Source organism: Littorina saxatilis, linkage group LG12 (assembly GCF_037325665.1).
Source record: "Littorina saxatilis isolate snail1 linkage group LG12, US_GU_Lsax_2.0, whole genome shotgun sequence".
Classification (NCBI taxonomy): domain Eukaryota; kingdom Metazoa; phylum Mollusca; class Gastropoda; order Littorinimorpha; family Littorinidae; genus Littorina; species Littorina saxatilis.
Genome location: NC_090256.1, coordinates 4,740,167 through 4,747,406, shown reverse-complemented (window position 1 = coordinate 4,747,406; position 7,240 = coordinate 4,740,167). Strand labels below are relative to the sequence as shown.

General features: G+C 44.6%; 1 protein-coding gene across 2 annotated transcripts in view; it reads left to right on the top strand.

The window, feature by feature from the left end:
* The window catches only part of LOC138981104 (beta-1,4-galactosyltransferase 4-like), a 41,575-nt gene extending 40,070 nt beyond the window's left edge, over positions 1-1,505 (top strand). For both annotated transcript variants that reach the window (XM_070353939.1, XM_070353940.1), the window contains exon 7: positions 1-1,505. This exon is cut by the window's left edge and continues 1,840 nt beyond it. The gene's annotated coding sequence lies outside the window, so the exon portion shown is untranslated.
* Positions 1,506-7,240: the final 5,735 nt, after the last annotated feature.

Below are 7,240 nucleotides of genomic sequence, written 5' to 3'. Positions count from 1 at the left end.
AAAAAAAGATTAGGGTCGGGCCTAAAAACTAGGGTCGGTCGGGTTACCGTAAACAGACCTATTTTTTGTTTGGCCTAATAGCCTATCATCCATACTTTTTTTTTAATTCAGTCATGTATCCTGACAAGTAGCATTCTTCCCCAGTTCGATGCAATGTCTGTACTTGTTTGTCTAAGTCAAGTTTTTTCAATGTGTTTTTAAGTTTTGGACTTAAGTCAAATGCGTTGTGGGTGCTGCGTAACATTGTTGTACCTGCGATATCAAGTTTACGATTTGAGTGTGCAAACACATGGCAATAATTAGTGTGTGTGTGTGTGATTCGTGTACATTTGGTGTAAAAACTTTTAGCACAGCCAGGAAAGAAGGATCCCCTGATCGCATAGTTCAGTGGTGGCGTAATATTTTGCGTCTAATGAATTTTTCCTAGTCTGTTTCTAAATCAACATGTACCGAGGGCTGGCTGATTTCATCATCGCAAGTGCTAGAATCGCTGAAAGTTCATAAATATCACTTCATGTTAATTTGAGAGAACATTTTGTTGTTTGCAAACGAGCTACCCAACAATCATAAATGGACGCGATCGTGTCCATTTTCTCGGCTGACGGAGGTACGACTAAAAACGCACATCCGATGACGTCGAGTTCATGAGCGTGTAACATCAAAAATGACATATATGTTTGGCATGACGATTCTCTTTTCCTTCCACTGGTTTCAGACTCATTGGCCTAGTGAGCAATCCCGTTTTCGGTGGTAGATCACCCCGGTAATTGAATCAGTGCATATTCTTGGACGACAGTGTTATAATCTCCTCAATGTGTCAAATTTGCTAAGGCGGTTAAAGTAGAAGGCCTGCATACATATGGCTAAATACAAGCGACCGCGTCAGTTTTCTCGGTTGATGGAGGTTCGATTGACAATTCACTTCCGATGACGTCGAGCTCAAAGGCGTGTAACATCCAAATATATGCCACCCACTGGAGTTTTGGAAGAGCAAAGATGGAAAGTGTGAGGCATATCTATCTCTCATACAAGTCCTTTTAAATATATTAATCAAACACGCACACAAAATAAATGTATACGAAGATGTATTTGTTAACACAATCATGTTACTTTTCCTGAAGCATGTGTAGCTGATTACACATGTTAATGACGACATTCCTTTTCGTGATAACATTCCGGCTCAACATCTCAGATCTGGACACTCTTTTTTTTTTCCTTGGTCACACACCCTATATCAACGTATGGCTTTCACTAATTTGAATAGTAAAAATTTTAAAAATAAATTAAAAAAACCTCCAAAAAAGTGAGAAAAAAAAGAAGAAAAAAAAGTTTTCCACAGCTCACAGTTAGCAGCCAGGCTGTTTATTGTTGTCATGTGACCAAGCGGTCTTCTATTGGAAGAAAAAGCCACAACAGCTAGAGACGGTGAACAGAAATGTTCATACGGGAAGGAGTGTGCCGTTAAGTAACAGTTTATGTTTCAATAAAAATGCAGGAATCTTCAATGAAGCTAAAATAATGCATTGTATGTTACGACGCAATGTGTGTCAGTGCGTTTTGTGTGTGTGAGTGATTGTGCGTGTATGTCTGTGTGCGCGTGCGTGCGTCCGTGCGTGCGTGTGCGTGCGTGCGGTGTGTGTGTGTGTGTGTGTGTGTGTTCGTGCGTCCGTGTGAGTGTGTGTGTGCGAGTGTGCGGTGTGTGTGTGTGTGTGTGTGTGTGCGCGCGTGTGTGCGTGTGTGTGTGCGTGTGTGTTTTTGGGGGACTGAGTAGGTATACAGTCACCTGACCAAAACCGCATGCAAAGTGTCATTATGGAATAAAAGCAAAACAAGTAAAACCAAAGCAGAAAACTAAAACAGGAGGAACAATTAAATATATGACAATTTAACACACACCTACACACACACACTCACACACGCACACTCACACGCACGCACGCACACACACACACACACACACACTCAAACACTCACACACACTAACTCATTTACTTGAAGGGTAAAAAGGGCTCGTAAAGATAGAGCTGTTAACAACAGACAGACAAACATTCAGGCTCACGAACAATTCCTCATATTTATCCTCGTTCGCACAGGGCTTTGCTACAGGGAGATAATCAGGAGATGATGATATGAGGATTTCTCTCTGTTGCCTCCCCTTTACTACAAAAAAATCATGCACATAGCGCATACCCGCGTGCATTTTCATGGCAGTGTGTGTGTGTGTGTGTGTGTGTGTGTGTGCGTGTGTGTGTGTGTGTGTGTGTGTGTGTGTGTGTGTGTGTGTGTGTGTGAGTGAGATTAATTTGGTAAGGGATACCTAGCTATGTTAAATGAATCCAACATCGTCATCGTCGTCGTCTTCTTCTTCATAGACGTTCCCCACAAGTGTTATCGTTCTGATCATTTTCAGGGGCTGCTAGATGTCCTCTGGTCCACCGCGTCGTTGATTACCACCAAAACTGAATCAACTTCATCTTCCCGTTCATTGTACTTGTCATCATCATATCACCACTAGTCATTTCATCACTGATCAGTGCTGCCAAGTCCCTTGTCATCGCACCATCGTTATGGAATGGTTTACCATCCTCGTTTTTGTCGTCGTTGTCGTCGCCATCTCCTTCTTCCCCATACGAGGGATATTTTTCGAATAAGTTTCAGTGCTGCTTAAACCTGCAATCAGTCGTGCCGTCGCCGACTAGACGGTTCATTCATTACCTTTGTAATCACGTTCATCCTCACACCATGATTATCACTGATACGATAACCAGACAACGTTTTTATCTCTCTGGCTCTCTATATTTCTCTTTATTTGGTTTTTATGTTTTTGGTCCCACTCCTGGTCACATTGTTTCCTCACCACTGTGAGAAGCTGGCAGAAACAAAGTCGCGATGCCCACGTGACAGAATGACTGATAAGTTTTACGTCCGACAATGGTAACACGGGGGTGGGAAATGGATAGCATCTCTGAGTCTGCACATAAAGTTGACACGTGTCCGTCCTGGCCTGGATTCGAACTCGTCACCCGCGGATGACTTGTCCAGTGCTACCAACGGAACCACCCCCCCCCACCCCCCGCCCCCCGCTGTGATTCATGCCGAGATCTGAGCTGTCGAGACCCTTGTCACCACACTATCGCAATAAATGGGTAACCCATAGTCTTTTCTGTCGTCGTCGTTTTCTTCTTCATTCGATTTTCCAAACGTGTGATATTGGGTTGATCGTTCCTAGAGCTGCTTCGTCTCGTGCCCAATCGCGTCATCGTTGTCATATTCATCATCACACCACGACATAAGATTACCAGACAACGCTTTGATAAGACCGCGATCAGGCCTGTCAAGTTCCTTGTCATCGCAGCGTCGCAGTGAAATGGCTGATCCAAGTAAACCACATTGTCTCTTGTCTCGCAGAACTGTGATGGGTCTATTTCGCGTGTGTCACTTGAAGAACAGCTCCCGTAATTTGACAGTCTAACACAGTTACCTACAACGTTCCCACACTCACAACTGCCCAAGTTGCTGCGGTAATCACTGCGTCCGACATCGCAGAAGCAAGGCCAGGCTACATTTCAGGCAACCCCAAAAACAAACAAACAAACAAACAAACATACAAGCAAACAAAAATTACCTGCGACTGGCGTGTTGACACACCTGAAAACTCACGAACACAGACAAACAGACAAACGCACATAAACCAGATACCCGGATTTCATATTTACAGCTCATCTTGTCATTGAACGGCCGACGCTACATCACCAACTGTGATTGGCTGGTATTGGCGGTTATCTCTTCGTGATTGGCTACTATCGACGCCTGTCTACTTGTGATTGGTCAGTTGCGACGTGTGATCCATTTTGACTGGTCGATACGGGATGGTTCCTGGCCTAACTGGAGACGGCTTCCTCTCAGAGATCGGACTGAGCTGATCTGCTTTGACCAAGAGCATGGCTACATTTGTGTCCCCATAAAGAAACAAAGATGGGAGGATGAACAATTGATGCGTGGGAGCAAGTGAGTGGATGAGTGAGTGCGTGAATGGGAATATAAATGAATATCATACACATCAGACAAATAAAAACTTCGGTGTAGTCTGCTTTTTTAGATTCCTCATCTCTTTATCACGAAGTGTCCTTTGCATAATATATGTTTTTGTTAAGTTTTGAGAACGATGGGTCGCGGTGTTTGTGAATCTATTGTACCATATTTAAATTCACGTTTCACTCATGAACCTATCTTGGCTTTTTGTCATCAGCTAGGTAAAGATTTTAAGATTTTGAAACAGCGGGAACCTAAGCTATCCAGAGGTTTCAGCGTGCAGATCGAGAAAAAGCAAACTTTGAGGTTCTGCCTCGAATTCATCAACCGACATTGCCTTTGTCTTTCCCTCCACACAGTCGAGCTTCAGTCCTTCGCTCGCAAAAGAAAATGGACACCGCCCCCATGATCTCCGCTATCTGTCTTCTGGCAAAACGTGTCCCTTGCTGTGACTCGGCGGATCAAAATTTGTCAAAGATCAACTATCAATCAGACGAATTTACCGTTTCACACTGGAGAGTCCTTGCCGTTCTTTTTCACTTGGGTGTGATTTATTTCGACTACTCACAGTCTTTGTCACATACCCCATTACTCTGCTATCATGAAGTGCTGTGGAAATAGACTGTAACAAACAAACTGTTCTCTTAAGTTAGTGGGAAATGAACCTAAAAAGGTTAATTGAACGCAGTTTTTTTTTAAAGGGTTTTGTCTAGGTTTGAGGAATAAATCACAGGGTTCAGTATGAATCGCGAAAGGGACGCGTACGTTGTGTGCGTTAGTTAAAGTAAAAGTAACTGTCACAGCAAAAAAAAAAAAAAAAAAAAAAATAGAACGATTTTCCAAAAGCTATTTCAGTCGTGAACGTGAATGTTTAATTTGGGTGGAAACAGTATTCTTAGCGAAGGAAACTACTGCAAGTTAACATAATTGATGACCGTCTTCGGTGCGGGGTAGGGGTTGGGGTGAGGGATGGGCGTAGGGGTTGGGTGAGTGGGGGGGGGGGGGAGGTGTTGGCAGACCTGACAGAAGGGGGGGGGGGGGGACGCAGAGGGGAGATAGGGGGAAGAATTCATCTAAATCAAAACAGATTTCCAAGAGCAAACTGGGATCTTTGACTGATCCCTATACAGGCAGCATGAGAGCATCTGACCAAATCCTACGAGCACGGATTGAACTTTGCATGTACACACCGCCAACTCTTTGGTAAAACAGCCCAAGACAGCGAAACCTTACCCGAATCACAACTTGTTTGCTGAAATTGAAATAATGTGTTTTTGAGAGAGTGGATCATATATAACCTCCGTGATCTGGAACTGTCTTGGCCGAAAACCAACAGGGGAAGCAACATGACAGCCAGAGCAAAGCCTTCTAAATGCAGTGTTGGTCGCGCTCTACTTTAAACGTTCAATGTCGAAAAGTAACGGGGAGGGACACGTACAGAGTGAAACCTTGTAAACAACACGTTGGTACAAGTTGGTACAATGAACTTAAAACGGTAGGGTCTACACCGAAAATCACACGAGAAGCAAACAAACCCACAGAGCGAAGGCTTCTAAACCACTATCTAGCGTGTTACGACGAACTTCCCATAGCGTGTTTTGACGAACTTCCCATAGCGTGTTACGACGAACTTCCCATGGCGTGTTACGACGAACTTCCCATAGCGTGTTACGACGAACTTCCCATAGCGTGTTACGATGAACTTCCCATAGCGTGTTTTGACGAACTTCCCATAGCGTGTTTTGACGAACTTCCCATAGCGTGTTACGACGAACTTCCCATGGCGTGTTACGACGAACTTCCCATAGCGTGTTACGACGAACTTCCCATAGCGTGTTACGATGAACTTCCTAGACACCTTCACGTCTAAGCCATCTTGTAACCACCACAGGTCTGTCCAGATTTTTACATTGGAACAAAATCTCCCTTTTACTTGGGCACGTACCAAACAATGCAACAGGCAGCTTCCAGTGCAGAACATGTTTGTATCAATTGATGTTTTGAATGTCACTAGTCGAAAAAAAAATCACGCCCCCCGAAAAAAAAACCCAAAAAACCCCAATCAAACCCAGCACAAGGCCGTGTCGATTATGTGTGTGTCCTTGTGGAAAGATCCCACACTTCTATTTGTGTAAGATATCCCATTGACTCATCTGGACAGATTTGTTCACAAGATCGTTTACGCAGATACCACACTGATCTTTGGGCAATACTCTTATGTCTCAATTTGAAGTCTGGAATCTTTTGTTTGTACACTGCAATGAGGGCATCTTTAAACAATCTACGCCGAAAACCAGCAGGAAAGCAAACAAACCTCTTACTCCATGTAAACGTGTTAATATATCTGCACTCGTTTACACGATCTTTTACACCACAAGGGAAGTACATGTATCTTTAAACAGTCCATCACCGACAACCACACAGAGATGCAAACAATCGTACAGATGAAGAGCGAAGCCTTCCAAGCCTCAAGGTGGTCGGGCTGAACTTTCAAACGGTGGAGGCCGAAAGCTCTCAAGATCTCGGGGAGAAACAGATTTGGCGTGTTGCCTCATCAGCACGCACGTGCTTGGCGGAAGTGTCCAGTGAAACGCCCAGACACTTGTCCGCGATGAGTTGGAGGGGGGAAGGGGGGGGGGGGGATGAGAGAAAGCTTCTTCTGATCCATCCCTGCGTGTCCCAGCTTGGCTTGTCTTGGAAGTCGGCTCGAACATTTCTAAGTCCAATGCCACCCCCCTCTCTCTGTCTCTGTCTCTTTTTCTGTGTGTGTGTGTGTGTCTGTGTGTGTGTGTGTGTGTGTGTGTGTGTGTGTGTGTGAATATGTTTGTGTGTGTGTGTGTGAATATGTTTGTGTGTGTGTGTGTGTGTGTTTGTGAATATATATATGTGTGTGTGTGTGTGTGTGTGTGTGTGTGTGTGTGGGTGGATGTGTGTGTGTGGGTGTGTGTGTGTGGGTATGTGTGTGCATGTGTGTCGGTGTGTGTGTGTGTCTCTCTCCCTCATTCTCTCTCTTCTCTACTTTTCCGGGCTCAATCCCCAACGTCTTGTGCTCGCTCCTCAGCCCCCCTCCTACCCTCACCACCCCTACCCCCACCACCCCTACCCCCGAAAAAGTGTGTCCTTCTTGGTTTCCAAGTCGGTTCGATTCTTACAAGGTTTGTGTTACCACATCTCCTTCCTTGCATGCCACACACCACACACAATCAAT